This window comes from Orbicella franksi, chromosome 2, assembly GCF_964199315.1.
Source record: "Orbicella franksi chromosome 2, jaOrbFran1.1, whole genome shotgun sequence".
Classification (NCBI taxonomy): Eukaryota; Metazoa; Cnidaria; class Anthozoa; order Scleractinia; family Merulinidae; genus Orbicella; species Orbicella franksi.
The window spans coordinates 27,937,624-27,950,859 of NC_138146.1; the positions used below are offsets into that span (position 1 = coordinate 27,937,624).

General features: G+C 38.1%; 7 non-coding genes across 7 annotated transcripts; 4 read left to right on the plus strand and 3 right to left on the minus strand.

Moving 5' to 3' along the window:
- Positions 1-3,093: 3,093 nt before the first annotated feature.
- Positions 3,094-3,165, minus strand: Trnag-ucc (transfer RNA glycine (anticodon UCC)). The gene has a single exon. It is a non-coding gene; the product is annotated as a tRNA-Gly (tRNA).
- A 2,600-nt stretch (positions 3,166-5,765) lies between these two features.
- On the plus strand, positions 5,766-5,837 carry Trnag-ucc (transfer RNA glycine (anticodon UCC)). Its single transcript has one exon. It is a non-coding gene; the product is annotated as a tRNA-Gly (tRNA).
- A 652-nt stretch (positions 5,838-6,489) lies between these two features.
- Positions 6,490-6,561, plus strand: Trnaq-cug (transfer RNA glutamine (anticodon CUG)). The gene has a single exon. It is a non-coding gene; the product is annotated as a tRNA-Gln (tRNA).
- Positions 6,562-9,982: 3,421 nt separating this feature from the next.
- On the minus strand, positions 9,983-10,054 carry Trnaq-uug (transfer RNA glutamine (anticodon UUG)). The gene has a single exon. It is a non-coding gene; the product is annotated as a tRNA-Gln (tRNA).
- A 541-nt stretch (positions 10,055-10,595) lies between these two features.
- Positions 10,596-10,667, plus strand: Trnaq-cug (transfer RNA glutamine (anticodon CUG)). The gene has a single exon. It is a non-coding gene; the product is annotated as a tRNA-Gln (tRNA).
- Positions 10,668-11,206: 539 nt separating this feature from the next.
- Positions 11,207-11,278, plus strand: Trnag-ucc (transfer RNA glycine (anticodon UCC)). The gene has a single exon. It is a non-coding gene; the product is annotated as a tRNA-Gly (tRNA).
- A 1,059-nt stretch (positions 11,279-12,337) lies between these two features.
- On the minus strand, positions 12,338-12,409 carry Trnaq-uug (transfer RNA glutamine (anticodon UUG)). The gene has a single exon. It is a non-coding gene; the product is annotated as a tRNA-Gln (tRNA).
- Between the last annotated feature and the right edge of the window lie 827 nt (positions 12,410-13,236).

The window sequence follows — 13,236 nt, forward strand, 5'->3', positions numbered from 1 at the left end:
TGCTCGCTGGCTACGCTCGCTCCGCAGCAAAAATCTCCACAAGAATGCGAATGCACACCGCGGCCGAGGCTGTGTATAGAAGATCTTTGACTCATTTTTACCTCAGAATGAAGTGTGGGTCTTGTGAACGGCGATTAAATAATTTTAGAGAATTCAGGGCCTTTTAATTGATCACTGAAAGCCAAAGTCACTTCGAAAGGAGCGAAAGGGTGAAAACATTTATTGAAGTGTCACCGCGCCGTCGGCGCCCCGAACTTTGCAGAGCGCGAAGGATAATACAACGAACTGGTCGCGGTATCCATTTCGCGGTCGTCGCCGATAAACTGGATTTATCTTCGACCGAAAGGAGGCTAGAAATAGAAAAATATAATTTTTATTGTGTCGTTAACAAAGAAGTGTACGTGACTCCAACGGTTCGTGACAATTGTGCACATTATCGTTTAATTTTCGATCTCTCGACCTTTCTTTGCTTCACGCGTATTTCTGAGGGGCACTTTTTTATGCCGTGTTATTAGAAGAAATGGAAATTATAGGTGGAGCAGAGTCGTTTGATTGTGTTACAGCATATTTTTAGAGGTCGTAGGTCTGCAAAGTTTCCGCTCTTAACTGCACGTCGCTTCTCAGAGTTTGACACCTCTGTAATTTGCCATGCCGTGCTTATACTTTGTTTAGGTTCGTTTCTATTGCAAGTTATGTTTTAAGGCTCAAGTATTGGCTCTCCAGGGACAAAGATTAAAATATTCCGTGAACATATTTGCCTACTTGCATTCTATATTGTGACGCCGCAGGTGACGCCGGACCCGGCTATTTGATTAGAACTGTTTTCAAGCACAGTGCGTTGCACGAATATCATATTTATCTTCGTCCAGCTTTTCTTCAGAGACTGCCGTAGCTTTACTTTGAGGAAGCTATACGTTTTCCTAGAGACATTCTTCTTTTTTTGCATCAATTTGATCGAGTGCATTCAAAGGAGAAAGAACAATTACTACGGGATGAAATTGCGCTGCTCGACGTCTCCAGTTGGAATATGACTGACTTTCCATAAAATCCAGTAGGTAAGACGGCAACACTGAAAATCGCAACCACTAAATTGCCTCGAGACAGACTTGCTTAACCTTCAGGTAAACGTTGGAATAGATATTATTCGAAATTTCAGCCTGAAAGCTAAGTATTGATAAACGCCGCGGGTAATAGCAGTCGCAGCGCGTTGCATTCGACAAAGCCTAACGCGACGAATTGCTGATTACAGAGGACCCCTTCCCGATGTTCTCAATTGTCAAAGTGGCACGTGACCAGACCCAACCAGGGTCTCTCCTCGCTCGCTCCAGGGCGCGGTAAGATGAGAGACCCTGGGAACGAGGTTGTTGGTTAGTAAGAGGAATCAAGCTCGTGTCGGAGAAGTTTTGGTGTATTCAGCGGAGAAAGTCCCGAGACCTTAAGACAAATATCTTTTCTCTGTGGGATGAGTTTAACTCCGGATCCCGCAAGGCAACGAAACTCCTAAATAACGACCCAATAGCTTCCTCAGTGGACTCCCTGCCATCATATCAACATTCCATTACGTTTGAACAAGAAATCACAAAACGTATACGTAGACGAAAACACTTTAATCAGATTTTTTCCTCGAGGTTACTGTTGAAACGAAATGACGTCACTAAAATTCGAACCACAAAACTATTGATCTTCCTGAGATTTACTTTAATGATGTACAAGAGCAGCTGAAAACTAATATTCATACAAATTTTCGTTCCAAATGGGTTCTTGGTTTTGTGATACACTACGCTTGAATTTCTAAGCTTTTGCGTGACGCGGCATTTACATGACGGCCTAGAGAGCTGTCATGATGGTTAAAAAAAGTGACTTATTTCGGGGAACTTGGCTATCTGAACAGTTCATGTCTTAGAAAAAGTATTATTTTAATGTTTTAGAGTTCCTCAAGGGATAAACACATTTTTATGTTTATGAACAAGGAAACACTGCTTTTACCTTGTTGATAATTTCTATTTTTCCGTCTTCTCGACGTACACGGTCCCATGGTATAATGGTTAGCACTCTGGACTCTGAATTCAGCGATCCGAGTACAAATCTCGGTGGGACCTGTCAGGATTTCTTTTTGTTTATAATTATCGCGGATTAAACATCGTTTCCGCCATCTGATTTTGATTTGTCTCTTAGTGAGTGAGTTCCTTGTCGAATGTCTTTCAGAATAACTCTTTTTATCTCTAATATATAATAGGTGAAACCAGTATGAGAAGCGATGCAAAAAAAAATAATAATAATAAGTTAAAGTAACTCTGATCAACTAGCTATGAGCATGTTGTTCCAAGAGAGGAATAGAAGCTAGCGCCGATGAAGGAATGTGAACGAAATGGCCTGGCTTCTTTATCTGATTAGATAGATAGATAGATAGAAACCTTTATTTAAAAGTAAAAATCTCAAGGTAAAATTTTCAGAGAAATCCCTTCAGGGAGCATACAAACCATCTCTGCTATCAATATGAGCTCTGAGGTTATTACCATGATTACCTAACATAGATTATAAACAACATAGTTACGTAACAAAGATTATAAGTACTATAAATAAGGCCCATGCTAGTGTCCATGTGAATGAAACTTACTGAAGAAGAATACGTGTGAAACTGCTTACTGAAAAAACAAGATAGTCCAAGTCCAGGACACGTAAACTTCTCAGTAACTTCTATAATAATTCTTGTTTGATTTTCATCAGTTGCTTTGTGTCATGTACCTTATCAGTAGATTCATAAGAAAAGAAACAAGGCGATCGTTGGTCGGATCAGGGGGTAGTCTTACGAAAGGAAATTATCAGATAAGAGCTGATTTACCATGTGAGCATTTGCTCCGACAATTCAGGTTTCATTATAAATGAATTTCCTTTTTGAGTGGAATCCTTCATCGAAGCGTCGGTCATATAGTGGTACATTAACTGTACCAGAAGTTATGAGTGTCAGTTAACGTTTGTTTGTTTGCAAAAAAAAAAAACAAAACAAAACAAAATGAGTAAGATGAAAAAAGGGCAACATCTCAGGATTCACTTTTCATAGTTGTTCCCTCAATCAGGGAAAGGAAAAATTATTGCGTCGGCCGGGAATCGAACCCGGGTCAACTGCTTGGAAGGCAGCTATGCTCACCACTATACCACCGACGCTTCGATGTGGGAAAAAAACTGAAAAATAATATTGATTTTTAATGAAATCTGGACAGAACAAATGTTCGCATGGTAAATCAGCTCTTGTCTGAAATCCCCCATTAATAAGGCTACCTCCCTGATCCGACCAACGACCCCCTAGTTGTCCTAGTTCCTTTCGTTATGAGTTTTTTATTCTCTCCCCCTTCCCCCCCCCCCCCCCCCCCGAGTAACACGACCTCTCGACGAAGTCTGATAAGATACACGACACAAGAAAAATGAAAATCAAACAAGATAGTCTGGGATCAAATGTCGTAAAATTAAGTCCCGTGGGAATTTCATGCTGAAAGCAAGCCACCAGTCTAAAAGTGTTTATTACGGTCTAGTAAACATGAAAAGTTTTGGTGGTAACTCTGCAACTTGCTAGGACGGGTTTTAAGGAGGGTTGAAAATCGGACGTATATGAGCCAACATTAAAAGGACGCTGGTACATTAAACTGTTTATAACCTCATCAATTACCATCGATTAACCACCAAACTTGGCAGATATTCTCAAGTTGATTATTTAGTGACAGCTGCTGATCATGGCCGACGCAACTTTTTTGAGTAAGATTAAATTAGTTTAAATCATAAGAAATCTCTTCCGGTTTTGGTTGAACTGAAAATAGTTGTGTTCGATAACACCTGATAAAAAAAAGATTTTTTTCCTTGCTATTTAAGATTAATATTTTTTATTCTCTCTTATGCTACGGTCATAATTAAAAAGCAGAAAATTTCGCGCTTTATAAAACACGACCATGATGGACTAAAATTAAAGTAAATATATACTCTGAAAATGAAACGTGAGGTCCAACCGAGATTTGAACTCTGATCGCTGCATTCAGAGTCCAGAGGGCTAACCATTACACCACGGGACAGGTTTATAGGACGATTCATGAAACTAAATACAGGTTTACTTATACGGTGAAGGTCCGGTCAAAACAAATACACTTTTACAGTAACTGTTCGCAACGGCAGACAAACATCAAGTATAAAGTAATAATCAAGCTTAAAAGGCAAGGGAGTGGTTAAAACCAAAACCAAACTCGATTGAAACAGCATGCCGATCCCGGTTTGAGATTTAACTCTGAGACTGAAATGACGTAATTTCCGATCTTTTAAACAAATTTAATTCTCAATCTGTGCAGGGTCCCATGGTGTAATGGTTAGCACTCTGAACTCTGAATCCGATCCGAGTTCAAATCTCGGTGGGACCTTGTTACGTAGGACATTTTTTTCTTGTCGATATATTATAGTTTCATTTAGAAGTCCTAGAAATAGGCCATATTCGTATTCTCGGTATTGGACTGGAACTAGCTTGCAATGGAGGCTCATGCGAGGGAATATCACTAAAAAGCGATTTATTTCATTTACATTTGAAAAGGTTCCCCACATTAGCCTCAGTTGCAAGCTAGTTCCAGTCCAATACCGAGAATACGAATATGGCCTATTTAAGGAGGGATTTTCAGAAGAATATAGTACAAAGAACAAGGAGTTTGACATGATAAGAACTGAGTTAAACAGAATAATAAGCTGTTGGCAGTTTTAAAAATTTCAGATAATCTGACCTTCATTGAATGGAATCTTTTTCCTCTTGCCTTTATTGTCCACCAGAAATTCATATATGGTTTCGGCAATTAATGCTCTAGAACAATTATTTAATAACCATCTATGTTTAATTAATTATGCATTTGCCTGCCACGTTAAAGGAGCTACGTCACGACCCGCGCATGTGCGAAATTTCGCTCCGTTCTCATTGAGATTCAAATGCATCTGCCATCTTGAATTTATCGGAGTTGTTAAATTTTGCGCGAATTTAGCCGTTCTTGGTTAAAATTATTACGTCTTTTTGTCACGTGCGTGGATTTCTTTTCGTCGATCTACTTATTTTATCGCAGAGGCAAAATTATGAACGCAGAAGAGGCAAGAAAGGCTGCGGTGGTGAGTTTCCTTCGACTCCATTACATGACAGATTTAAATGTGTGAACTGTTTTGTAGTTTCTGGGAATATGCTCCAACGCAACGTCCATTTTACGTGCTAGTTATTCCGTTATTGCTAGTTCTTATTACTCATTGTTTTTTTAAGCAATCACCTATATTCATGAGCTCCCTAAGTTTAAAACAAAGGTGTTTTGTTTTTACACTTTTTGTTTTTGCATTTTTAATGTCAACAGGTTCCCATGGATCCTTATAGCAATCTGGACTTTGAATCCTGCATTCCGAGTCCATATCTTGGTTGGAACTTCTAATATTTTTTTATATTTTAGCCCGACAGTCTCAACAATCTTGCAGGAACCAAGAGAAAACTAAAGATACCATTAACTAACAGAAAAAAAACATGTATCAAATTTCCATCTTCAAAACGACTTCAATTCAATGAAATCAGTGCTTGCTGAAATTTATAATACATGCATGTTCTCCACGGATATTCTTAAGACTAGGGATACGGTAGTACAACTTTTTACCGCAAAAGCGAAGATTGAAAACCCTGGGAACGAGAGTGACTTTTGATGATAAAAATATAAAATTTATGTAGTAATAAAAAAGCTATTTACCTGCCTCCCTCATTGTTTGCTGACATCGCGTCGGTGGTATAGTGGTGAGCATAGCTGCCTTCCAAGCAGTTGACCCGGGTTCGATTCCCGGCCGACGCAAGTATTTTTTTGTGTGTGTCTAAACATGCAAAACCAGAAAAAAAATGACTTCTTTAAGTTGTTGAAAACAACTGTGTAGAGAACATAGAACAGCAAGACTTGTTTTTCTGGGTGTATTTATCGTTTTGTTCGCCAGTTTCTGATATAAGGACAGGATTATTTCCATCAGACGCCGGCAGTTCAACGAATGATTGACTCTTCTAATCTTTGCCATTAATCAGTTCTTCTATTATCTCAAAATGAAAAATAGATTTAATTGTAACCCTATGATAGCTCAACAGTTAATTTACTCAAAAAAACTGCTAATACGCCATAATTACGTTGTGCACAATTTCTAATCTACTGAATATCCTGGACAATAGACAGCTGAGCTCGTCACTGAAGTAGATGACCTCTCTGCTTACAGTTTCTTGCTTTTTAATACCATTAGTTATTGTGCAGCTTTATTTATTTTATTTATTTATTTATTTATTTATTATTATTATTTTTTTCAATATAACTTGAATTTTCTAGAAGATCTTAACACGGCCTGAGTTTCATAAGTTTGTAAATCAGATGGAGTATTTACAACACATTTTTATGTTTATAAACATTGAAACACTGATTTTACTTTCCTTATGATTTCTTGTTTTTCCGTCCTATCTATGTACACGGTCCCATGGTGTAATGGTTAGCACTCTGGACTCTGAATCCAGCGATGCGAGTTCAAATCTCGGTGGGACATTGTAGGGATTCTTTTTTTGTTTTGTGAATATAGCTGAATAAAGTTCGTTTCCGTCATCTGTTTTTTGTTTCTCTCTTTTTGTTTGGGAGTTTTTTACCGAATGCTTTGCAGGGTAACTATCCTCTTTTCCAATTAAATTTTAAGCTCGAGATTCCTATCACGCATAGAAATCGAGAGCGAATAATCTAATTGTTTTAATATAAATCTACTAGTTGTTCAAAACTTTACGCTTTATCCGCTTCACAGACACTTCGAAAACGCAAAGAAGTTGCCGCCATCTATGGGAATTAAATTATCAATTGCATTATAAAGTATTAAAAGATATCAGTGTTTGTTTCATAGTTAAAACTCACCCAGTTATTGCGTCGTTAATGGCGCTACAAATTTTTAAAGAAAAACAAAAACAAAAAACTGAGATTATTACATATCAAAAAGATTAAAAATTATCTCACATAACCAGGTCCCAGCGAGATTTGAACTCGGATCGCTGGATGCAGTGTCCAGAGTGCTAACCATTACACCATGGGACCCTTCACAGTTTATCAGAGTAAATTGTTAGCATGTTGAAATTCACGTCAAGCAAAGGCAAATCGGGACCGGCATGCTGTTTCAATAGAATTTAGTTTTAAGAAAACTGCTGAGTTTCTGAGGTCTGCTCCGGTTCTCGCCATGAATTTGTAATTTCTAAATAAGTGTGGAAATCATATGTAAAAAAATCCGGAAACTTGTTTGTGCTACAAATAAATGAAAGGAGTGGTTAATTTAAAGTCAGATTGAAAATTATTACGATGGTGGCAAAGGTGGGGTACCAATGACGCATCACGCTGAATTTTTCTATTAAATCACGCATCACGAAGAATTTTTTCACCAATCACGCGTAACGTAAAAAGAAGTAAGTACATCGCCAATCTTACTTTCTCGATCCTAAAAGCGTCGTTAAAAAGAAAAACTCTGCCGATTCAACCACAAAAATGCATCGGCAAATATGTGACCTCTCACGCGAAAACGTTCCTTATGGTATCCGTTCGAACGGCTGAACGCACGTCAAGTAAACGGATAATTTGAATAACGATAGTCAATTTACTTGTTCCAAGATATCGTAAGACTACTTGGTTCTGCATGAGTTGATAACCACTGAATACAATAAGTAACGACTCTAGAAACCATTTAATGAAATGTAAACTGAGAGGGTAAATGTGAGGAATTCATGAGATGTGGGCTGTGTAGGTATATGTTGGGAATTAATACGATGAAAGCTGTGCAGGTATATGTGGGGGATTCATGAGATTTAGGCTGTGTAGGTATATGTGGAGGGCTAATAAGATGTGAACTCTGTAGGTATATGTGGGGGATTATTGAGATGTACGCTGTGTAGGTATATTTGAGGGGTTCAATGACATGTAGGCTGTGTAGGTATATGTGAGAGATTAATGAGATGTAAGCTGTATAGGTAAATGTAAGGGATTAATTAGCTGTACGCTGTGTAGGTATACGTTGGAGATTAATGAGCTGTAGGCTGTGTAGGTATATGTAGGTGTGGGATTAATGAGATGTCGGCTATGTAGGTATATGTAAGGGATCAATGAAATGTAGGCTATGTAGATACATGTAGGGGATTAATGAGATGTAGGCAGTGTAGGCATATGTAGGGGGTTAATGGGATGTAGGTTGTGTAGGTATATGTGGACGACTAATAAGATGTAGGCTGTGTAGGTATACTGGGGAATTAATCAGATCTAGTTATAGTATATGCGGGGGATTTAATAAGATGTGGGCTGTGTAGGTATATCTAGGAGATTAATGAGTTGTAGGGTATGTAGGTATATTTGGGGGATTAAGGAGATGTGGGCTCTGTATGTGGGGAATTAATGAGATGTGGGCTGTGTAGGTAAATGTGGGGGATTAATGAGATGTAGGATGTGTCGGTATATGTAGAGGAATAATGAAATGCAGACTTTGAGGGGATAAATTGAGGGGATATTAAGGGGTTTGGTTGAGGAAGAATACTTGATTATATATCCAGGAGGTATTGTTTTAAGAGAAATTAAGAGAGGTGTATATATTGCAGTGGATTTAACTGACCGTCCAACCATCAGGGTGGTGTCGCACTTATAAAGCGAAAGAACAAAAGGTTTGGCTGTGAGCCAATGAGAAAACACTGACGTCTAGCGAAACACCGGCTAGATTTGATTATTCAAAATGGCGGACATATCTCAATTTGAGACTATAATATGCTAATTGGCCAAACATTCTTAAATGCACGCTTGTCTTCTGTAAAATACGCGTTCGCCTTGTGTATCTTGAATCACAGTAGCCAGACTAAGCCTTGATTGATGACGTTAGTTTAAGGTTCTCTCTGCCATTTAATATTACGTGTTGCAGCGAAAAGGGTAGTACTTCAAATTCGTCGAGAACGTCTACCGTCTACAAATGCCTACGAGCAAAAACAACTTTCGCTGCCTCGCCGCCTAAAGCATCACAATTTTTAATGTTATTCCACCAGACATCATTGTCTCTCCAACATTTAGATCTGAGGTCAATTAACTGGCGTGATCTTCGAGAACTGAAAGCTATGGAAAGAGAAATACTGTAATGATTACTTGGTTTGGAGCGGGAAAGTCCCGAGTATCAACTCGCCAAGTTGAAGGACGTTGTTGATGACGATGGCCTTAGTATTCAAAGCTATACTGAAGAAGAAGATGCAAACAATTGCCGTGTAGTAATGGGCAAGATGAAAACGTATTGCATCGGCGAAGCAACGTAAATGAGATTGTTTCAGCTTAAGGGAAAAACTTCTTACCGAAACGCTCGACAACTTAATCGCTGAATTAAAAATAACCTTGGCAAAGAGCTGGAATTTATGTGAGTTTTTAGCGTTTTTATCCGATACTCTCATTTGCGTTCGATTGGTCTTGGGATAAAACATGACCAAAGCACAAAGCAGCCACTTAGGACGACAGACCCCACGTTAAACAAGTGTATCGACCTTCCGGCATCCGAGATGCAAATATAGGGATCTTAACAATGACCACGGCGACGCCGATGACAACTCCTTGTAAAACTGAATTTGTCCAGGATGGCTATGGCTCTAAAACCTCGCTAAGGCTACATATGCAATGACAGCGTTCAATTCCAAATGGAAGTAAGAAAAATTAGCATTTCGACTCATCGTTCGTGTTCGCGGTCATTTTGCAGTGGACGGCTATGAAATGTACAAAGGTTTCCTTAACACACTTGTTTTAGTTTTAATACGGTTTAAGATTGGATTAGTGGTCTGATTGTTAAGTAACTGGTTTGTTTTTGGTCAAGTTACGACACTCAATTGAAAATGGCTCTACATATTAATAAAAATAATAAAAAGCCCTACGCTTGGGACACCAAAATGTACACGGACTGTTTGAATCACAGTTGTATACCCATCAGGTCCCACCGAGATTTGAACTCGGATCGCTGGATTCAAAGTCCAGAGTGCTAACCATTACACCATGGGACCTTACACACCATAATTGAAGAAATTTGCCAAGTAATTTAATTTGAAAGTACACCTTTTTATAGGAAAAGATAATTTATATCATTCAATTAGCCTAAACTGAAGAATATGTTCTTATCTTGTCCCTTATAAAGAGCAAAATTCAATGAACAACAATTTACATCAGAACCAGTATTTTGGTAAGAACCTCTGACAGTGTTTATAATTTATTTATAACGAAAGTTGACTATTGAAGAGGGTAGCGCTTTGTAAGAGCACAGTGAGAGGAAATTGCTGACACCTCAACATCACTCGTTTCTAGCAAGTTCAACACCTTAAGACGGCGATGACAGCAGTTAACTTGAAATAATTTGGCAGAAAATATATTCACTTTTTAACGCTTATTTATAAACTGCAAATTCATGGCGAACACCGCAGCAGACCTTAGAACCTCAGCAGTTTTCTTAAAAGTAAATTCTATTGAAATAGCATGCCCGGTCTCGATTTGCCTTTGCTTAACGTAAATTCCGATATTTTAACAAATTTAATTTCACAGATTGTGCAGGGTCCCATGGTGTAATGGTTAGCACTTTGGACTCTGAATCTAGCGATCCGAGTTCAAATCTCGGTGGGACCTAGGTACATGAGATAATTTTTTTACTTTTGGATATATTATAGTTTTAGTTTTTTTAGTTTTCCTTAGAAAAAAAAACTGTAAGTGGCATTAACGACGTGATTACTGGGCGAGTTCTAACTGAGAAACAAACACAGATCTCTCTTAATAGGTATAATTGAATTGATATTTTAATTCCCATAGATTCCTCCTGTTGTTCGCATAACAGTTGACGCAAATGAAATACATTTTGTTAACTGTTGTGACAATTCTTGTTTGATTTTCATTTTTCTTGGCTCATGTATCTTATCACGCTTCTTCGACAGGTCGTATTATTTAGGCGGGGGGAGGTGGGGCGGAAGGGGGAAAGGTGGGGGAGAGAATGGAAATTTCATCACGAAAGAAACTAAGACAACCAGGGGGTCGTTGGTCGGATCAGGGAGGTACCGTAGTCTGATTGAAAGAGGATTTCAGATAAGAGCTGATGTACCATGTGAACATTTGCTCTTTCCAGATTTGAATGAAAATCGATATTATTTTTTCAGTTTATTCCGTACATCAAAGCGTCGGTGGTATAGTGGTGAGCATAGCTGCCTTCCAAGCAGTTAACCCGGGTTCGATTCCCGGCCGACGTAGTATTTTTTTTTTCTTCTGTCTGATTGAGGAAACAACTGCGAAAACTGAATCCTGAGATGTAGGGCTTTTTCATGTTATCCTACTTTTATTTTTTTCCAAACAAACAAACGTTAACTGACGCTCATAGCACTTGGTACAGTTAATATTCAACATTAAAATAAGGGTTTTAATCTTACCTTTGTAGTTAAGTTTGTGTCAGACTTGGAGCCCTGTGGAGAGAAAGTTAAGCTATAGTTTATGATTTGACTTTACATTCGGTACATACGGAACGCAAACGAGTCAACACTGCCGCGGAAATGAATGTTTCTAAAAATTGACTGTTTTCCTGGCGCGCAAAGGAAAACATTTGCTACATAAGTAAAACGAATGTAAAAAAAAAAATGGAAACTCGTTTGTGCTACAAATAGGTAGAGAAGTGGTTTATTTAAAGTTAGATTGAAAAATATTACCTAAGCAGTGTCATTTCTGTCGAATCTTCGGTGCTAAATAAGAAATTGAGATTGCAGTCCTGTTTTTTGCACTGACTGCAGCTCGATTACCTAAAGTAGCCCTAAGATTTATAAATTAGAAGGATTGGTATCAAGACCGCACCGACATTTGAACTGGGATTGCTGGATTCAGTGTTCAGAGTGTTGAGCATTATATCGTAGGGCCTTTACACATGAGGAACAAAAATGTCTCATACATCGTATCCCTAAAATATTACAGTTTTTCATCTCTTGACATAAAGATTGCTATGCTGTTTTCATAAATATGGAAGACTCCGTGGAAATGCACTCTTTCACAGGCCTTGTTAAAATTGATGCCAATAACACCACTGCCGTGACTTCAGAGCGGTATCCATGTGAGGGTCGAAAGTAATCAGGCTAATGCTTTGGTTTTAGTTTTGGTTTTACTCCGGTTTGAGATTGGATTAGTGGTCTAATTGTTAAGTAATTGCTTTAGTTTTGGTAAAGTTACGATACTCAAAACAATAAAAAGTAAATAATAAAAAGTCCAGCATTTGGGGCACCAAATTAATGTACACGGACTATTTGAATCACACATGTATTCCCATCAGGTCCCACCGAGATTTGAACTCGGATCGCTGGATTCAAAGTCCAGAGTGCTAACCATTACACCATGGGACCTTACATATGATAACTGAAGAAATTTGTGAAGTAATTTAATTTCAAAGTGCACCATTTTTTAGGAAATAATAATTTATATCATTCAATGAAGCTAAACTGAATAATTTGAACTCATCTTGTCTCTTCTTTAAAGCGAAACTCAGTGGACAATAATTTTTGTTACAACCAGTATTCTGTTAAGAACCCTCTGACTTGCGTGTTCGTTTCTGGTTTATTTGAAACTGAGGCAAGTTGACTAGCGAGGCTCTTTGTAAAAGCAAAGTGAGAGAAAAGTGCTGACACTGGACATCACTTGTTTCTATCAAGTTCAACGCCTTAATGTTCACAATCGGCGTTTACAGCATTTCAACCTTGACTAATTTGGAAAAAAAGCGTTTATTCATTACTTACAGTTGTTTATATAAACTACAGATTTATGGCGAAACCTTAGCAAACCTCAGAAGTTTTCCTAAAACTAAATTTTATTGAAATAACATAGAGGTCCCGTTTTGCACTATAGCATTGACAAAGTGGACCATCCACCGGCGTTTTATTGAAGCTGCTTTTGATTCAGATCAAAGACTACTCACTTGACGTAATTATAATCTCAGATTTTTAACAAATTTAATCACACAAGCTGGACAAGGTCCTATGGTGTAATGATTAGCGCTCTGGACTCTGAATCCAGCGATCCGAGTTGAAATCTCGGTGGGACCTGGTCACATGTGATTTGTTTTTCTCTGTCTTTTCGATATTTTATAGTTTCAATTTTTTTTTAATTTTCTGTCGAAAAATGTCGATCCAGAACAGTTTTGTCTAGCGTACTAAGAAGTTTAACTCAATAAAAA